Source organism: Labrus mixtus, chromosome 12, assembly GCF_963584025.1.
Source record: "Labrus mixtus chromosome 12, fLabMix1.1, whole genome shotgun sequence".
NCBI classification, from domain to species: Eukaryota; Metazoa; Chordata; class Actinopteri; order Labriformes; family Labridae; genus Labrus; species Labrus mixtus.
Window position 1 is genome coordinate 29,644,757 of NC_083623.1, and position 20,813 is coordinate 29,665,569.

The window sequence follows — 20,813 nt, forward strand, 5'->3', positions numbered from 1 at the left end:
AACACCCCCCTCTTACGAAAAAATTGAAAAAAGACGAAACACCCCCCCTTACGAAAAAGTTGAAAAAAGACGAAACACCCCCCCCTTGCGAAAACTTTTTTGAAGCCGAATTTCTTCATGAAAATTTTCAACTTTTTTGAAGCCGAATTTCTTCATGAAAATTTTCAACTTTTTTGAAGCCGAATTTCCTCATGAATACTTTCAATTGACCCACCCCCCTCACGAAAAAGTTGAAAAAAGACGAAACACCCCCCTCTTACGAAAAAATTGAAAAAAGACGAAACACCCCCCTCTTACGAAAAAATTGAAAAAAGACGAAACACCCCCCCCCTTACGAAAAAGATGAAAAAAGACGAAACACCCCCCCCTTGCGAAAACTTTTTTGAAGCCGAATTTCTTCATGAAAATTTTCAACTTTTTTGAAGCCCAAATACTTCATGAAAATTTTAAACTTTTTTGAAACCGAATTTCCTCATGAATACTTTCAATTGACCCACCCCCCTCACGAAAAAGTTGAAAAAAGACGAAACACCCCCCTCTTACGAAAAAATTGAAAAAAGACGAAACACCCCCCCTTACGAAAAAGTTGAAAAAAGACGAAACACCCCCCCCTTGCGAAAACTTTTTTGAAGCCGAATTTCATCATGAAAATTTTCAACTTTTTTGAAGCCGAATTTCTTCATGAAAATTTTCAACTTTTTTGATGCCGAATTTCCTCATGAATATTTTCAATTGACCCACCCCCCTCACGAAAAAGTTGAAAAAAGACGAAACACCCCCCTCTTAAGAAAAAATTGAAAAAAGACGAAAAACCCCCCTCTTACGAAAAAATTGAAAAAAGACGAAACACCCCCCCCCTTACGAAAAAGTTGAAAAAAGACGAAACACCCCCCCCTTGCGAAAACTTTTTTGAAGCCGAATTTCTTCATGAAAATTTTCAACTTTTTTGAAGCCCAAATACTTCATGAAAATTTTCATCTTTTTTGAAGCCAAATTTCTTCATGAATATTTTCAATTGACCCACCCCCGCTTACGAAAAAGTTGAAAAAAGACGAAACACCCCCCCCACTTGCGAAAACTTTTTTGAAGCCTAATTTCTTCATGAAAATTTTCAACTTTTTTGAAGCTTAATTTCTTCATGAATATTTTCAATTGACCCACCACCCCTCACGAAAAATTTGAAAAAAGACGAAACACCCCCCCTTACGAAAAAGTTGAAAAAAGACGAAACACCCCCCCCTTCCGAAAAAGTAGAAAAAAGACGAAACACCCCCCCCTTGCGATAACTTTTTTGAAGCCGAATTTCTTCATGAAAATTTTCAACTTTTTTGAAGCCCAAATGCTTCATGAAAATTTTCAACTTTTTTGAAGCCGAATTTCTTCATGAATATTTTCAATTGACCCACCCCCCCTCACGAAAAATTTGAAAAAAGAAGAAACACCCCCCCTTGCGAAAACTTTTTTGAAGCCGAATTTCTTCATGAAAATTTTCAACTTTTTTGAAGCTGAATTTCTTCATGAAAATTTTAAACTTTTTTGAAGCCGAATTTCTTCATGAAAATTTTCAACTTTTTTGAAGCCCAAATACTTCATGAAAATTTTAAACTTTTTTGAAACCGAATTTCCTCATGAATACTTTCAATTGACCCACCCCCCTCACGAAAAAGTTGAAAAAAGACGAAACACCCCCCTTTTACGAAAAAATTGAAAAAAGACGAAACACCCCCCCTTACGAAAAAGTTGAAAAAAGACGAAACACCCCCCCCTTGCGAAAACTTTTTTGAAGCCGAATTTCTTCATGAAAATTTTCAACTTTTTTGAAGCCGAATTTCTTCATGAAAATTTTCAACTTTTTTGATGCCGAATTTCCTCATGAATATTTTCAATTGACCCACCCCCCTCACGAAAAAGTTGAAAAAAGACGAAACACCCCCCTCTTAAGAAAAAATTGAAAAAAGACGAAACACCCCCCCCCTTACGAAAAAGTTGAAAAAAGACGAAACACCCCCCCCTTGCGAAAACTTTTTTGAAGCCGAATTTCTTCATGAAAATTTTCAACTTTTTTGAAGCCCAAATACTTCATGAAAATTTTCATCTTTTTTGAAGCCAAATTTCTTCATGAATATTTTCAATTGACCCACCCCCGCTTACGAAAAAGTTGAAAAAAGACGAAACACCCCCCCCACTTGCGAAAACTTTTTTGAAGCCTAATTTCTTCATGAAAATTTTAAACTTTTTTGAAGCCGAATTTCTTCATGAAAATTTTAAACTTTTTTGAAGCCGAATTTCTTCATGAAAATTTTAAACTTTTTTGAAGCCGAATTTCTTCATGAAAATTTTCAACTTTGTTGAAGCCGAATTTCTTCATGAAAATTAAAAAAAAATTTGAAGCCCAAATACTTCATGAAAATTTAAAACTTTTTTGAAGCTGAATTTCTTCATGAATACTTTCAATTGACCAACCCCCCTCTTACGAAAAAGTTGAAAAAAGACGAAACACCCCCCCCTTACGAAAAAGTAGAAAAAAGACGAAACACCCCCCCCTTAGGAAAAATTTTTTGAAGCCGAATTTCTTCATGAAAATTTTCAACTTTTTTGAAGCCCAAATACTTCATGAAAATTTTCAACTTTTTTGAAGCCGAATTTCTTCATGAAAATTTTCAACTTTTTCGAATCCGAATTTCTTCATGAAAATTTTCAACTTTTTTGAAGCTGAATTTCTTCATGAAAATTTTAAACTTTTTTGTAGCCCAAATACTTCATGAAAATTTTAAACTTTTGAAGCCGAATTTCTTCATGAAAATTTACAAAAATTTTCAAGCCCAAATACTTCATGAAAATTTTCAAATATTTTAAAGCCGAATTTCTTCATGAAAATTTTCAACTTTTTTAAAGCTGAATTTCTTCATGAAAATTTTAAACTTTTTTGAAGCCGAATTTCTTCATGAAAATTTTAAACTTTTTTGAAGCCCAAATACTTCATGAAAATTTTAAACTTTTTTGAAGCCGAATTTCTTCATGAAAATTTTCAACTTTTTTGAAGCCTAAATACTTCATGAAAATTTTCAACTTTTTTGAAGCCCAAATACTTCATGAAAAATTTCAACTTTTTTGAAGCCGAATTTCTTCATGAATATTTTCAATTGACCCACCCCCCCTCACGAAAAATTTGAAAAAAGAAGAAACACCCCCCCTTGCGAAAACTTTTTTGAAGCCGAATTTCTTCATGAAAATTTTCAACTTTTTTGAAGCTGAATTTCTTCATGAAAATTTTAAACTTTTTTGAAGCCGAATTTCTTCATGAAAATTTTCAACTTTTTTGAAGCCGAATTTCTTCATGAAAATTTTCAACTTTTTTGAAGCCGAATTTCTTCATGAAAATTAAAAAAAAATTTGAATCCCAAATACTTCATGAAAATTTAAAACTTTTTTGAAGCTGAATTTCTTCATGAATACTTTCAATTGACCCACCCCCCTCACGAAAAAGTTGAAAAAAGACGAAACACCCCCCTCTTACGAAAAAGTTGAAAAAAGACGAAACACCCCCCTCTTACGAAAAAGTTGAAAAAAGACGAAACACCCCCCCCTTGCGAAAACTTTTTTGAAGCCGAATTTTTTCATGAAAATTTTCAACTTTTTTGAAGCCCAAATACTTCATGAAAATTTTCAACTTTTTTGAAACCGAATTTCTTCACGAAAATTTTAAACTTTTTTGAAGCCGAATTTCTTCATGAATATTTTCAACTTTTTTGAAGCCCAAATACTTCATGAAAATTTTCAACCTTTTTGAAGCCGAATTTCATCATGAAAATTTTAAACTTTTTTGAAGCCCAAATACTTCATGAAAATTTTCAACTTTTTTGAAGCCGAATTTCTTCATGAATATTTTCAACTTTTTTGAAGCCCAAATACTTCATGAAAATTTTCAACCTTTTTGAAGCCGAATTTCATCATGAAAATTTTCAACTTTTTGAAGCCCAAATATTTCATGAAAATTTTCAACTTTTTTGAAGCCGAATTTCTTCATTAATATTTTCAATTGACCCACCCCCCTCACGAAAAAGTTGAAAAAAGACGAAACACCCCCATCTTACGAAAAAGTTGAAAAAAGACGAAACACCCCCCCCTTACGAAAAAGTTGAAAAAAGACGAAACACCCCCCCCCTTACGAAAAAGTTGAAAAAAGACGAAACACCCCCCCCTTGTGAAAACTTTTTTGAAGCCGAATTTCTTCATGAAAATTTTCAACTTTTTTGAAGCCCAAATACTTCATGAAAATTTTTAACTTTTTTGAAGCCGAATTTCTTCATGAAAGTTTTAAACTTTTTTGAAGCCGAATTTCTTCATGAAAATTTTCAACTTTTTTGAAGCCGAATTTCTTCATGAAAATTTAAAACATTTTTGAAGCCCAAATACTTCATGAAAATTTTCAACTTTTTTGAAGACGAATTTCTTCATGAATATTTTCAACTTTTTTGAAGCCCAAATACTTCATGAAAATTTTAAACTTTTTTGAAGCCGAATTTCTTCATGAATATTTTCAATTGACCCACCCCCTCACGAAAAAGTTGAAAAAAGACGAAACACACCCCTCTTACGAAAAAGTTGAAAAAAGACGAAACACCCCCCCCCTTACGATAAAGTTGAAAAAAGACGAAACACCCCCCCTTGCGAAAACTTTTTTGAAGCCGAATTTCTTCATGAAAATTTACAAAAATTTTCAAGCCCAAATACTTCATGAAAATTTTCAACTTTTTTGAAGCCGAATTTCTTCATGAAAATTTTAAACTTTTTTGAAGCCGAATTTCTTCATGAAAATTTTCAATTGACCCACCCCCCCTCACGAAAAATTTGAAAAAAGACGAAACACCCCCCCTTGCGAAAACTTTTTTGAAGCCGAATTTCTTCATGAAAATTTTCAACTTTTTTGAAGCCCAAATACTTCATGAAAAATTTCAACTTTTTTGAAGCCGAATTTCTTCATGAATAGTTTCAATTGACCCACCCCCCTCACGAAAAAGTTGAAAAAAGACGAAACACCCCCCTCTTATGAAAAAGTTGAAAAAAGACGAAACACCCCCCCCTTACGAAAAAGTTGAAAAAAGACGAAACACCCCCCCTTACGAAAAAGTTGAAAAAAGACGAAACACCCCCCCCTTGCGAAAACTTTTTTGAATCCGAATTTCTTCATGAAAATTTTCAACTTTTTTGAAGCCCAAATACTTCATGAAAATTTTAAACTTTTTTGAATCCGAATTTCTTCATGAATACTTTCAATTGACCCACCCCCCTCACGAAAAAGTTGAAAAAAGACGAAACACCCCCCCTTACGAAAAAGTTGAAAAAAGTTGAAAAAAGACGAAACACCCCCCCTTACGAAAAAGTTGAAAAAAGACGAAACACCCCCCCTCACAAAAAAGTTGAAAAAAGACGAAACACCTCCCCCTTACGAAAACTTTTTTGAAGCCGAATTTCTTCATGAAAATTTTCAACTTTTTTGAAGCCCAAATACTTCATGAAAATTTTCAACTTTTTGAAGCCGAATTTCTTCATGAAAATTTTCAACTTTTTTGAAGCCCAAATACTTCATGAAAATTTTCAACTTTTTTGAAGCCAAATTTCTTCATGAATATTTTCAACTTTTTTGAAGCCCATATACTTCCTGAAAATTTTCAACTTTTTTGAAGCCCAAATACTTCATGAACATTTTCAACTTTTTTGAAGCCCAAATACTTCATGAAAACGTTCAACTTTTTTGAAGCCCAATTTCTTCATGGAAATTTTCATCTTTTTTGAAGCCGAATTTCTACATGAAAATTTTAAACTTTTTTGAAGCCGAATTTCTTCATCAAAATTTAAAACATTTTTGAAGTCCAAATACTTCATGAAAATTTTAAACTTTTTTGAAGCCGAATTTCTTCATGAAAATTTTCAACTTTTTTGAAGCCCAAATACTTCATGAAAATTTTCAACTTTTTTGAAGCCGAATTTCTTCATGAATACTTTCAATTGACCCACCCCCCTCATGAAAAAGTTGAAAAAAGAAGAAACACCCCCCTCTTACGAAAAAGTTGAAAAAAGACGAAACATCCCCCCCTTGCGAAAACTTTTTTGAAGCCGAATTTCTTCATGAAAATTTTCAACTTTTTTGAAGCCGAATTTCTTCATGAATACTTTCAATTGACCCACCCCCCTCATGAAAAAGTTGAAAAAAGAAGAAACACCCCCCTCTTACGAAAAAGTTGAAAAAAGACGAAACATCCCCCCCTTGCGAAAACTTTTTTGAAGCCGAATTTCTTCATGAAAATTTTCAACTTTTTTGAAGCCCAAATACTTCATGAAAATTTTCATCTTTTTTGAAGCCAAATTTCTTCATGAATATTTTCAATTGACCCACCCCCGCTAACGAAAAAGTTGAAAAAAGACGTAACACCCCCCCCTTACGAAAAAGTTGAAAAAAGACGAAACACCCCCCCTCACAAAAAAGTTGAAAAAAGACGAAACACCTCCCCCTTACGAAAACTTTTTTGAAGCCGAATTTCGTCATGAAAATTTTGAACTTTTTTGAAGACTAAATACTTCATGAAAATTTTCAACTTTTTTGATGCCGAATTTCTTCATGAATACTTTCAATTGACCCACCCCCCTCACGAAAAAGTTGAAAAAAGACGAAACACCCCCCCTTACGAAAAAGTTGAAAAAAGACGAAACACCCCCCCTCACGAAAAAGTTGAAAAAAGATGAAACACCTCCCCCTTACGAAAACTTTTTTGAAGCCGAATTTCTTCATGAAAATTTTCAACTTTTTTGAAGCCGAAATACTTCATCAAAATTTTAAACTTTTTTGAAGCCGAATTTCTTCATGAATATTTTCAACCTTTTTGAAGCCGAATTTCTTCATGAAAATTTTAAACTTTTTTGAAGCCCAAATACTTCATGAAAATTTTCAACTTTTTTGAAGCCGAATTTCTTAATGAATACTTTCAATTGACCCACCCCCCTAACGAAAAAGTTGAAAAAAGACGAAACACCCCCCCCTTACGAAAAAGTTGAAAAAAGACGAAACACCCCCTCCTTGCGAAAACTTTTTTGAAGCCGAATTTCTTCATGAAAATTTTCAACTTTTTTGAAGCCCAAATACTTCATGAAAATTTTCAACTTTTTTGAAGCCGAATTTCTTCATGAATATTTTCAATTGACCCACCCCCCTCACGAAAAAGTTGAAAAAAGATGAAACACCCCCCTCTTACGAAAAAGTTGAAAAAAGACGAAACACCCCCCCCTTACGAAACAGTTGAAAAAAGACGAAACACCCCCCCCTTACGAAAAAGTTGAAAAAAGACGAAACACCCCCCCCTTGCGAAAACTTTTTTGAATCCGAATTTCTTCATGAAAATTTTCAACTTTTTTGAAGCCCAAATACTTCATGAAAATTTTAAACTTTTTTGAATCCGAATTTCTTCATGAATACTTTCAATTGACCCACCCCCCTCACGAAAAAGTTGAAAAAAGACGAAACACCCCCCCCTTACGAAAAAGTTGAAAAAAGACGAAACACCCCCCCTTACGAAAAAGTTGAAAAAAGACGAAACACCCCCCCTCACAAAAAAGTTGAAAAAAGACGAAACACCTCCCCCTTACGAAAACTTTTTTGAAGCCGAATTTCGTCATGAAAATTTTCAACTTTTTTGAAGCCTAAATACTTCATGAAAATTTTCAACTTTTTGAAGCCGAATTTCTTCATGAATATTTTCAATTGACCCACCCCCCTCACGAAAAAGTTGAAAAAAGACGAAACACCCCCCTCTTACGAAAAAGTTGAAAAAAGACGAAACACCCCCCTCTTACGAAAAAGTTGAAAAAAGACGAAGCACCCCCCCTCTTGCGAAAACTTTTTTGAAGCCGAATTTCTTCATGAAAATTTTAAACTTTTTTGAAGCCGAATTTCTTCATCAAAATTTAAAACATTTTTGAAGCCCAAATACTTCATGAAAATTTTCAACTTTTTTGAAGCCGAATTTCTTCATGAATATTTTCAATTGACCCACCCCCCCTCACGAAAAAGTTGAAAAAAGACGAAACACCCCACTCTTACGAAAAAGTGAAAAAAAAGACGAAACACCTCCCCCTTACGAAAAAGTTGAAAAAAGACGAAACACCCCCCCCTTACGAAAAAGTTGAAAAAAGACGAAACACCCCCCCCTCGCGAAAACTTTTTTGAAGCCGAATTTCTTCATGAAAATTTTCAACCTTTTTGAAGCCCAAATACTACATGAAAATTTTCAACTTTTTTGAAGCCGAATTTCTTCATGAATACTTTCAATTGACCCACCCCCCTCATGAAAAAGTTGAAAAAAGAAGAAACACCCCCCTCTTACGAAAAAGTTGAAAAAAGACGAAACATCCCCCCCTTGCGAAAACTTTTTTGAAGCCGAATTTCTTCATGAAAATTTTCAACTTTTTTGAAGCCGAATTTCTTCATGAATATTTTCAACTTTTTTGAAGCCCAAATACTTCATGAAAATTTTCAACTTTTTTGAAGCCGAATTTTTTCATGAAAATTTTCAACTTTTTTGAAGCCCAAATACTTCATGAAAATTTTCATCTTTTTTGAAGCCGAATTTCTTCATGAAAATTTTAAACTTTTTTGAAGCCGAATTTCTTCATGAAAATTTAAAACATTTTTGAAGCCCAAATACTTCATGAAAATTTTCAACCTTTTTGAAGCCGAATTTCTTCATGAAATTTTTAAACTTTTTTGAAGCCCAAATACTTCATGAAAATTTTCAACTTTTTTGAAGCCGAATTTCTCCATGAATATTTTCAATTGACCCACCCCCCCTCAAGAAAAAGTTGAAAAAAGACGAAACACCCCCATCTTACGAAAAAGTTGAAAAAAGACGAAACACCCCCTCTTGCGAAAACTTTTTTGAAGCCGAATTTCTTCATGAAAATTTTCAACTTTTTTGAAGCCTAAATACTTCATGAAAATTTTAAACTTTTTTGAAGCCGAATTTCTTCATGAATATTTTCAACCTTTTTGAAGCCGAATTTCTTCATGAATACTTTCAATTGACCCACCCCCCTCACGAAAAAGTTGAAAAAAGACGAAACACCCCCCTCTTACGAAAAAGTTGAAAAAAGACGAAACACCCCCCCCTTTCGAAAAAGTTGAAAAAAGACGAAACACCCCCCCCTTGCGAAAACTTTTTTGAAGCCGAATTTCTTCATGAAAATTTTCAACTTTTTTGAAGCCCAAATACTTCATAAAAATTTTCAACTTTTTTGAAGCCCAAATACTTCATGAAAATTTTCATCTTTTTTGAAGCCAAATTTCTTCATGAATATTTTCAATTGACCCACCCCCGCTAACGAAAAAGTTGAAAAAAGACGTAACACCCCCCCCTTACGAAAAAGTTGAAAAAAGACGAAACACCCCCCCTCACAAAAAAGTTGAAAAAAGACGAAACACCTCCCCCTTACGAAAACTTTTTTGAAGCCGAATTTCGTCATGAAAATTTTCAACTTTTTTGAAGACTAAATACTTCATGAAAATTTTCAACTTTTTTGAAGCCGAATTTCTTCATGAATACTTTCAATTGACCCACCCCCCTCACGAAAAAGTTGAAAAAAGACGAAACACCCCCCCTTACGAAAAAGTTGAAAAAAGACGAAACACCCCCCCTCACGAAAAAGTTGAAAAAAGATGAAACACCTCCCCCTCACGAAAACTTTTTTGAAGCCGAATTTCTTCATGAAAATTTTCAACTTTTTTGAAGCCGAAATACTTCATCAAAATTTTAAACTTTTTTGAAGCTGAATTTCTTCATGAATATTTTCAACTTTTTTGAAGCCGAATTTCTTCATGAAAATTTTCAACTTTTTTGAAGCCCAAATACTTCATGAAAATTTTCAACTTTTTTGAAGCCGAATTTCTTCATGAATATTTTCAATTGACCCACCCCCCTCACGAAAAAGTTGAAAAAAGATGAAACACCCCCCTCTTACGAAAAAGTTGAAAAAAGACGAAACACCCCCCCCTTACGAAACAGTTGAAAAAAGACGAAACACCCCCCCCTTACGAAAAAGTTGAAAAAAGACGAAACACCCCCCCCTTGCGAAAACTTTTTTGAATCCGAATTTCTTCATGAAAATTTTCAACTTTTTTGAAGCCCAAATACTTCATGAAAATTTTAAACTTTTTTGAATCCGAATTTCTTCATGAATACTTTCAATTGACCCACCCCCCTCACGAAAAAGTTGAAAAAAGACGAAACACCCCCCCCTTACGAAAAAGTTGAAAAAAGACGAAACACCCCCCCTTACGAAAAAGTTGAAAAAAGACGAAACACCCCCCCTCACAAAAAAGTTGAAAAAAGACGAAACACCTCCCCCTTACGAAAACTTTTTTGAAGCCGAATTTCGTCATGAAAATTTTCAACTTTTTTGAAGCCTAAATACTTCATGAAAATTTTCAACTTTTTGAAGCCGAATTTCTTCATGAATATTTTCAATTGACCCACCCCCCTCACGAAAAAGTTGAAAAAAGACGAAACACCCCCCTCTTACGAAAAAGTTGAAAAAAGACGAAACACCCCCCTCTTACGAAAAAGTTGAAAAAAGACGAAGCACCCCCCCTCTTGCGAAAACTTTTTTGAAGCCGAATTTCTTCATGAAAATTTTAAACTTTTTTGAAGCCGAATTTCTTCATCAAAATTTAAAACATTTTTGAAGCCCAAATACTTCATGAAAATTTTCAACTTTTTTGAAGCCGAATTTCTTCATGAATATTTTCAATTGACCCACCCCCCCTCACGAAAAAGTTGAAAAAAGACGAAACACCCCACTCTTACGAAAAAGTGAAAAAAAAGACGAAACACCTCCCCCTTACGAAAAAGTTGAAAAAAGACGAAACACCCCCCCCTTACGAAAAAGTTGAAAAAAGACGAAACACCCCCCCCTCGCGAAAACTTTTTTGAAGCCGAATTTCTTCATGAAAATTTTCAACCTTTTTGAAGCCCAAATACTACATGAAAATTTTCAACTTTTTTGAAGCCGAATTTCTTCATGAATACTTTCAATTGACCCACCCCCCTCATGAAAAAGTTGAAAAAAGAAGAAACACCCCCCTCTTACGAAAAAGTTGAAAAAAGACGAAACATCCCCCCCTTGCGAAAACTTTTTTGAAGCCGAATTTCTTCATGAAAATTTTCAACTTTTTTGAAGCCGAATTTCTTCATGAATATTTTCAACTTTTTTGAAGCCCAAATACTTCATGAAAATTTTCAACTTTTTTGAAGCCGAATTTTTTCATGAAAATTTTCAACTTTTTTGAAGCCCAAATACTTCATGAAAATTTTCATCTTTTTTGAAGCCGAATTTCTTCATGAAAATTTTAAACTTTTTTGAAGCCGAATTTCTTCATGAAAATTTAAAACATTTTTGAAGCCCAAATACTTCATGAAAATTTTCAACCTTTTTGAAGCCGAATTTCTTCATGAAATTTTTAAACTTTTTTGAAGCCCAAATACTTCATGAAAATTTTCAACTTTTTTGAAGCCGAATTTCTCCATGAATATTTTCAATTGACCCACCCCCCCTCAAGAAAAAGTTGAAAAAAGACGAAACACCCCCATCTTACGAAAAAGTTGAAAAAAGACGAAACACCCCCTCTTGCGAAAACTTTTTTGAAGCCGAATTTCTTCATGAAAATTTTCAACTTTTTTGAAGCCTAAATACTTCATGAAAATTTTAAACTTTTTTGAAGCCGAATTTCTTCATGAATATTTTCAACCTTTTTGAAGCCGAATTTCTTCATGAATACTTTCAATTGACCCACCCCCCTCACGAAAAAGTTGAAAAAAGACGAAACACCCCCCTCTTACGAAAAAGTTGAAAAAAGACGAAACACCCCCCCCTTTCGAAAAAGTTGAAAAAAGACGAAACACCCCCCCCTTGCGAAAACTTTTTTGAAGCCGAATTTCTTCATGAAAATTTTCAACTTTTTTGAAGCCCAAATACTTCATAAAAATTTTCAACTTTTTTGAAGCCCAAATACTTCATGAAAATTTTCATCTTTTTTGAAGCCAAATTTCTTCATGAATATTTTCAATTGACCCACCCCCGCTAACGAAAAAGTTGAAAAAAGACGTAACACCCCCCCCTTACGAAAAAGTTGAAAAAAGACGAAACACCCCCCCTCACAAAAAAGTTGAAAAAAGACGAAACACCTCCCCCTTACGAAAACTTTTTTGAAGCCGAATTTCGTCATGAAAATTTTCAACTTTTTTGAAGACTAAATACTTCATGAAAATTTTCAACTTTTTTGAAGCCGAATTTCTTCATGAATACTTTCAATTGACCCACCCCCCTCACGAAAAAGTTGAAAAAAGACGAAACACCCCCCCTTACGAAAAAGTTGAAAAAAGACGAAACACCCCCCCTCACGAAAAAGTTGAAAAAAGATGAAACACCTCCCCCTTACGAAAACTTTTTTGAAGCCGAATTTCTTCATGAAAATTTTCAACTTTTTTGAAGCCGAAATACTTCATCAAAATTTTAAACTTTTTTGAAGCTGAATTTCTTCATGAATATTTTCAACCTTTTTGAAGCCGAATTTCTTCATGAAAATTTTAAACTTTTTTGAAGCCCAAATACTTCATGAAAATTTTCAACTTTTTTGAAGCCGAATTTCTTAATGAATACTTTCAATTGACCCACCCCCCTAACGAAAAAGTTGAAAAAAGACGAAACACCCCCCCCTTACGAAAAAGTTGAAAAAAGACGAAACACCCCCTCCTTGCGAAAACTTTTTTGAAGCCGAATTTCTTCATGAAAATTTTCAACTTTTTTGAAGCCCAAATACTTCATGAAAATTTTCAACTTTTTTGAAGCCGAATTTCTTCATGAATATTTTCAATTGACCCACCCCCCTCACGAAAAAGTTGAAAAAAGATGAAACACCCCCCTCTTACGAAAAAGTTGAAAAAAGACGAAACACCCCCCCCTTACGAAACAGTTGAAAAAAGACGAAACACCCCCCCCTTACGAAAAAGTTGAAAAAAGACGAAACACCCCCCCCTTGCGAAAACTTTTTTGAATCCGAATTTCTTCATGAAAATTTTCAACTTTTTTGAAGCCCAAATACTTCATGAAAATTTTAAACTTTTTTGAATCCGAATTTCTTCATGAATACTTTCAATTGACCCACCCCCCTCACGAAAAAGTTGAAAAAAGACGAAACACCCCCCCCTTACGAAAAAGTTGAAAAAAGACGAAACACCCCCCCTTACGAAAAAGTTGAAAAAAGACGAAACACCCCCCCTCACAAAAAAGTTGAAAAAAGACGAAACACCTCCCCCTTACGAAAACTTTTTTGAAGCCGAATTTCGTCATGAAAATTTTCAACTTTTTTGAAGCCTAAATACTTCATGAAAATTTTCAACTTTTTGAAGCCGAATTTCTTCATGAATATTTTCAATTGACCCACCCCCCTCACGAAAAAGTTGAAAAAAGACGAAACACCCCCCTCTTACGAAAAAGTTGAAAAAAGACGAAACACCCCCCTTTTACGAAAAAGTTGAAAAAAGACGAAGCACCCCCCCTCTTGCGAAAACTTTTTTGAAGCCGAATTTCTTCATGAAAATTTTAAACTTTTTTGAAGCCGAATTTCTTCATCAAAATTTAAAACATTTTTGAAGCCCAAATACTTCATGAAAATTTTCAACTTTTTTGAAGCCGAATTTCTTCATGAATATTTTCAATTGACCCACCCCCCCTCACGAAAAAGTTGAAAAAAGACGAAACACCCCCCTCTTACGAAAAATTGAAAAAAAAGATGAAACACCTCCACCTTACGAAAAAGTTGAAAAAAGACGAAACACCCCCCCCTTACGAAAAAGTTGAAAAAAGACGAAACACCCCCCCCTCGCGAAAACTTTTTTGAAGCCGAATTTCTTCATGAAAATTTTCAACCTTTTTGAAGCCCAAATACTACATGAAAATTTTCAACTTTTTTGAAGCCGAATTTCTTCATGAATACTTTCAATTGACCCACCCCCCTCATGAAAAAGTTGAAAAAAGAAGAAACAACCCCCTCTTACGAAAAAGTTGAAAAAAGACGAAACATCCCCCCCTTGCGAAAACTTTTTTGAAGCCGAATTTCTTCATGAAAATTTTCAACTTTTTTGAAGCCGAATTTCTTCATGAATATTTTCAACTTTTTTGAAGCCCAAATACTTCATGAAAATTTTCAACTTTTTTGAAGCCGAATTTTTTCATGAAAATTTTCAACTTTTTTGAAGCCCAAATACTTCATGAAAATTTTCATCTTTTTTGAAGCCGAATTTCTTCATGAAAATTTTAAACTTTTTTGAAGCCGAATTTCTTCATGAAAATTTAAAACATTTTTGAAGCCCAAATACTTCATGAAAATTTTCAACCTTTTTGAAGCCGAATTTCTTCATGAAATTTTTAAACTTTTTTGAAGCCCAAATACTTCATGAAAATTTTCAACTTTTTTGAAGCCGAATTTCTCCATGAATATTTTCAATTGACACACCCCCCCTCAAGAAAAAGTTGAAAAAAGACGAAACACCCCCATCTTACGAAAAAGTTGAAAAAAGACGAAACACCCCCCCTCTTGCGAAAACTTTTTTGAAGCCGAATTTCTTCATGAAAATTTTCAACTTTTTTGAAGCCTAAATACTTCATGAAAATTTTCAACTTTTTTGAAGCCGAATTTCTTCATGAATATTTTCAACCTTTTTGAAGCCGAATTTCTTCATGAATACTTTCAATTGACCCACCCCCTCACGAAAAAGTTGAAAAAAGACGAAACACCCCCCTCTTACGAAAAAGTTGAAAAAAGACGAAACACCCCCCCCTTTCGAAAAAGTTGAAAAAAGACGAAACACCCCCCCCTTGCGAAAACTTTTTTGAAGCCGAATTTCTTCATGAAAATTTTCAACTTTTTTGAAGCCCAAATACTTCATAAAAATTTTCAACTTTTTTGAAGCCGAATTTCTTCATGAAAATTTTAAACTTTTTTGAAGCCCAAATACTTCATGAAAATTTTCAACTTTTTTGAAGCCGAATTTCTTCATGAATATTTTCAACTTTTTTGAAGCCCATATACTTCCTGAAAATTTTCAACTTTTTTGAAGCCCAAATACTTCATGAAAATTTTCAACTTTTTTGAAGCCCAAATACTTCATGAAAACGTTCAACTTTTTTGAAGCCCAATTTCTTCATGAAAATTTTCAACTTTTTTGAAGCCCAAATACTTCATGAAAAATTTCAATTGACCAACCCCCCCTTATGAAAAAGTTGAAAAAAGAGGAAACACCCCCCCTTACGAAAAAGTTGAAAAAAGACGAAACACCCCCCCCCTCGCGAAAACTTTTTTGAAGCCGAATTTCTTCATGAAAATTTTCAACTTTTTTGAAGCCCAAATACTTCATGAAAATTTTCAACTTTTTTGAAGCCGAATTTCTTCATGAATACTTTCAATTGACCCACCCCCCTCATGAAAAAGTTGAAAAAAGACGAAACACCCCCCTCTTACGAAAAAGTTGAAAAAAGACGAAACATCCCCCCCTTGCGAAAACTTTTTTGAAGCCGAATTTCTTCATGAAAATTTTCAACTTTTTTGAAGCCGAATTTCTTCATGAATATTTTCAACTTTTCTGAAGCCCAAATACTTCATGAAAATTTTCAACTTTTTTGAAGCCCAAATACTTCATGAAAATTTTCAACTTTTTTGAAGCCCAAATACTTCATGAAAACGTTCATCTTTTTTGAAGCCGAATTTTTTCATGAAAATTTTCAACTTTTTTGAAGCCCAAATACTTCATGAAAATTTTCATCTTTTTTGAAGCCGAATTTCTTCATGAAAATTTTAAACTTTTTTGAAGCCGAATTTCTTCATGAAAATTTAAAACATTTTTGAAGCCCAAATACTTCATGAAAATTTTCAACCTTTTTGAAGCCGAATTTCTCCATGAATATTTTCAATTGACCCACCCCCCCTCACGAAAAAGTTGAAAAAAGACGAAACACCCCCATCTTACGAAAAAGTTGAAAAAAGACGAAACACCCCCCACCCTTGCGAAAACTTTTTTGAAGCCGAATTTCTTCATGAAAATTTTCAACTTTTTTGAAGCCCAAATACTTCATGAAAATTTTCATCTTTTTTGAAGCCAAATTTCTTCATGAATATTTTCAATTGACCCACCCCCGCTAACGAAAAAGTTGAAAAAAGACGAAACACCCCCCCCTTACGAAAAAGTTGAAAAAAGACGAAACACCCCCCCCTTGCGAAAACTTTTTTGAAGCCGAATTTCTTCATGAAAATTTTTGACTTTTTTGAAGCCCAAATACTTCATGAAAATTTTCAACTTTTTTGAAGCCGAATTTCTTCATGAAAATTTTCAACTTTTTTGAATCCGAATTTCTTCATGAATATTTTCAACTTTTTTGAAGCCCAAATACTTCATGAAAATTTTCAACTTTTTTGAAGCCGAATTTCTTCATGAAAATTTTAAACTTTTTTGAAGCCGAATTTCTTCATGAAAATTTAAAAAAAATTTCAAGCCCAAATACTTCATGAAAATTTTCAACTTTTTTGAAGCCGAATTTCTTCATGAATATTTTCAACTTTTTTGAAGCCCAAATACTTCATGAAAATTTTCAACCTTTTTGAAGCCGTATTTCTTCATGAAAATTTTAAACTTTTTTGAAGCCGAATTTCTTCATGAAAATTTAAAACATTTTTGAAGCCCAAATACTTCATGAAAATTTTCAACTTTTTTGAAACCGAATTTCTTCATGAATATTTTCAATTGACCCAACCCCCCTCACGAAAAAGTTGAAAAAAGACGAAACACCCCCCCTTACGAAAAATTTGAAAAAGACGAAACACCCCCCTCTTGCGAAAACTTTTTTGAAGCCGAATTTCTTCATGAAAATTTTCAACTTTTTTGAAGCCGAATTCCTTCATGAAAATTTAAAAAAATTTTCAAGCCCAAATACTTCATGAAAATCTTCAACTTTTTTGAAGCCAGATTTCTTCATGAATATTTTCAACTTTTTTGAAGCCCAAATACTTCATGAAAATTTTCAACCTTTTGAAGCCGAATTTCTTCATGAAAATTTTAAACTTTTTTGAAGCCGAATTTCTTCATGAATATTTTCAATTGACCCACCCCCGCTAACGAAAAAGTTGAAAAAAGATGAAACACCCCCCTCTTACGAAAAAGTTGAAAAAAGACGAAACACCCCCCCTTACGAAAAAGTTGAAAAAAGACGAAACACCCCCCCCTTACGAAAAAGTTGAAAAAAGACGAAACACCCCCCCCTCGCGAAAACTTTTTTGAAGCCGAATTTCTTCATGAAAATTTTCAATTTTTTTGAAGCCCAAATACTTCATGAAAATTTTCAACTTTTTTGAAGCCGAATTTCTTCATGAAAATTTTCAACTTTTTTGAATCCGAATTTCTTCATGAATATTTTCAACTTTTTTGAAGCCCAAATACTTCATGAAAATTTTCAACTTTTTTGAAGCCGAATTTCTTCATGAAAATTTTAAACTTTTTTGAAGCCGAATTTCTTCATGAAAATTTAAAAAAAATTTCAAGCCCAAATACTTCATGAAAATTTTCAACTTTTTTGAAGCCGAATTTCTTCATGAATATTTTCAACTTTTTTGAAGCCCAAATACTTCATGAAAATTTTCAACCTTTTTGAAGCCGAATTTCTTCATGAAAATTTTAAACTTTTTTGAAGCCGAATTTCTTCATGAAAATTTAAAACATTTTTGAAGCCCAAATACTTCATGAAATTTTTCAACTTTTTTGAAGCCGAATTTCTTCATGAATATTTTCAATTGACCCACCCCCCCTCACGAAAAAGTTGAAAAAGGACGAAACACCCCCCTCACGAAAAAGTTGAAAAAAGACGAAACTCCCCCCTCTTACGAAAAAGTTGAAAAAAGACGAAACACCCCCCCCTTACGAAAAAGTTGAAAAAAGACGAAACACCCCCCCCTTGCGAAAACTTTTTTGAAGCCGAATTTCTTCATGAAAATTTTCAACTGTTTTGAAGCCGAATTTCTTCATGAATATTTTCAACTTTTTTGAAGCCCAAATACTTCATGAAAATTTTCAACTTTTTTGAAGCCAAAATACTTCATGAAAATTTTCATCCTTTTTGAAGCCGAATTTCTTCATGAAAATTTTAAAGTTTTTTGAAGACGAATTTCTTCATGAAAATTTTCAACCTTTTTGAAGCCGAATTTCTTCATGAATATTTTCAATTGACCCACCCCCCCTCACGAAAAAGTTGAAAAAAGACGAAACACCCCCCTCTTACGAAAAAGTTGAAAAAAGACGAAACACCCCCCCTTGCGAAAACTTTTTTGAAGCCGAATTTCTTCATGAAAATTTTCAACTTTTTTGAAGCCCAAATACTTCATGAAAATTTTCATCTTTTTTGAAGCCGAATTTCTTCATGAAAATTTTAAACTTTCTTGAAGCCGAATTTCTTCATGAAAATTTTCAACTTTTTTGAAGCCCAAATACTTCATGAAAATTTTCAACTTTTTTGAAGCCGAATTTCTTCATGAAAATTTAAAAAATTTTTGAAGCCCAAATACTTCATGAAAATTTTTAACTTTTTTGAAACCGAATTTCTTCATGAATATTTTCAATTGACCCAACCCCCCTCACGAAAAAGTTGAAAAAAGACGAAACACCCCCCCTTACGAAAAATTTGAAAAAGACGAAACACCCCCCTCTTGCGAAAACTTTTTTGAAGCCGAATTTCTTCATGAAAATTTTCAACTTTTTTGAAGCCGAATTCCTTCATGAAAATTTAAAAAAATTTTCAAGCCCAAATACTTCATGAAAATCTTCAACTTTTTTGAAGCCAGATTTCTTCATGAATATTTTCAACTTTTTTGAAGCCCAAATACTTCATGAAAATTTTCAACCTTTTGAAGCCGAATTTCTTCATGAAAATTTTAAACTTTTTTGAAGCCGAATTTCTTCATGAATATTTTCAATTGACCCACCCCCGCTAACGAAAAAGTTGAAAAAAGAGGAAACACCCCACTCTTACGAAAAAGTTGAAAAAAGACGAAACACCCCCCCTTACGAAAAAGTTGAAAAAAGACGAAACACCCCCCCCTTACGAAAAAGTTGAAAAAAGACGAAACACCCCCCCCTCGCGAAAACTTTTTTGAAGCCGAATTTCTTCATGAAAATTTTCAATTTTTTTGAAGCCCAAATACTTCATGAAAATTTTCAACTTTTTTGAAGCCGAATTTCTTCATGAATACTTTCAATTGACCCACCCCCTCACGAAAAAGTTGAAAAAAGACGATACAACCCTTACGAAAAAGTTGAAAAAAGACGAAACACCCCCCCCTTGCGAAAACTTTTTTGAAGCCGAATTTCTTCATGAAAATTTTCAACTTTTTTGAAGCCCAAATACTTCATGAAAATTTTCATCTTTTTTGAAGCCAAATTTCTTCATGAATATTTTCAATTGACCCACCCCCGCTAACGGAAAAGTTGAAAAAAAACGAAACACCCCCCCCTTACGAAAAAGTTGAAAAAAGACGAAACACCCCCCCCTTGCGAAAACTTTTTTGAAGCCGAATTTCTTCATGAATATTTTCAATTGACCCACCCCCTCACGAAAAAGTTGAAAAAAGACGAAACACCCCCCCCTTACGAAAAAGTTGAAAAAAGATGAAACACCCCCCCCTTGCGAAAACTTTTTTGAAGCCGAATTTCTTCATGAAAATTTTAAACTTTTTTGAAGCCCAAATACTTCATAAAAATTTTAAACTTTTTTGAAGCCGAATTTCTTCATGAAAATTTTAAACTTTTTTGAAGCCGAATTTCTTCATGAAAATTTAAAAAAAATTTCAAGCCCAAATACTTCATGAAAATTTTCAACTTTTTTGAAGCCGAATTTCTTCATGAAAATTTTCAACTTTTTTGAAGCCCAAATACTTCATGAAAATTTTCAACTTTTTTGAAGCCCAAATACTTCATGAAAATTTTCAACTTTTTTGAAGCCGAATTTCTTCATGAAAATTTTTAACTTTTTTGAAGCCCAAATAATTCATGAAAATTTTCAACGTTTTTGAAGCCGAATTTCTTCATGAAAATTTTCAACTTTTTTGAAGCCCAAATACTTCATGAAAATTTTCAACTTTTTTGAAGTCGAATTTCTTCATGAAAATTTTCAACTTTTTTGTAGCCGAATTTCTTCATGAATATTTTCAACTTTTTTGAAGCCCAAATACTTCATGAAAATTTTCAACTTTTTTGAAGCCGAATTTCTTCATGAATATTTTCAATTGACCCACCCCCCCTCACGAAAAAGTTGAAAAAAGACGAAACACCCCCCTCTTTCGAAAAAGTTGAAAAAAGACGAAACACCCCCCCCTTGCGAAAACTTTTTTTAAGCCGAATTTCTTCATGAAAATTTTCAACTTTTTTGAAGCCCAAATACTTCATGAAAATTTTCATCTTTTTTGAAGCCGAATTTCTTCATGAAAATTTTCAACTTTTTTGAAGCCGAATTTCTTCATGAATATTTTCAATTGACCCACCCCCCCTCACGAAAAAGTTGAAAAAAGACGAAACACCCCCCTCTTTCGAAAAAGTTGAAAAAAGACGAAACACCCCCCCCTTGCGAAAACTTTTTTTAAGCCGAATTTCTTCATGAAAATTTTCAACTTTTTTGAAGCCCAAATACTTCATGAAAATTTTCATCTTTTTTGAAGCCGAATTTCTTCATGA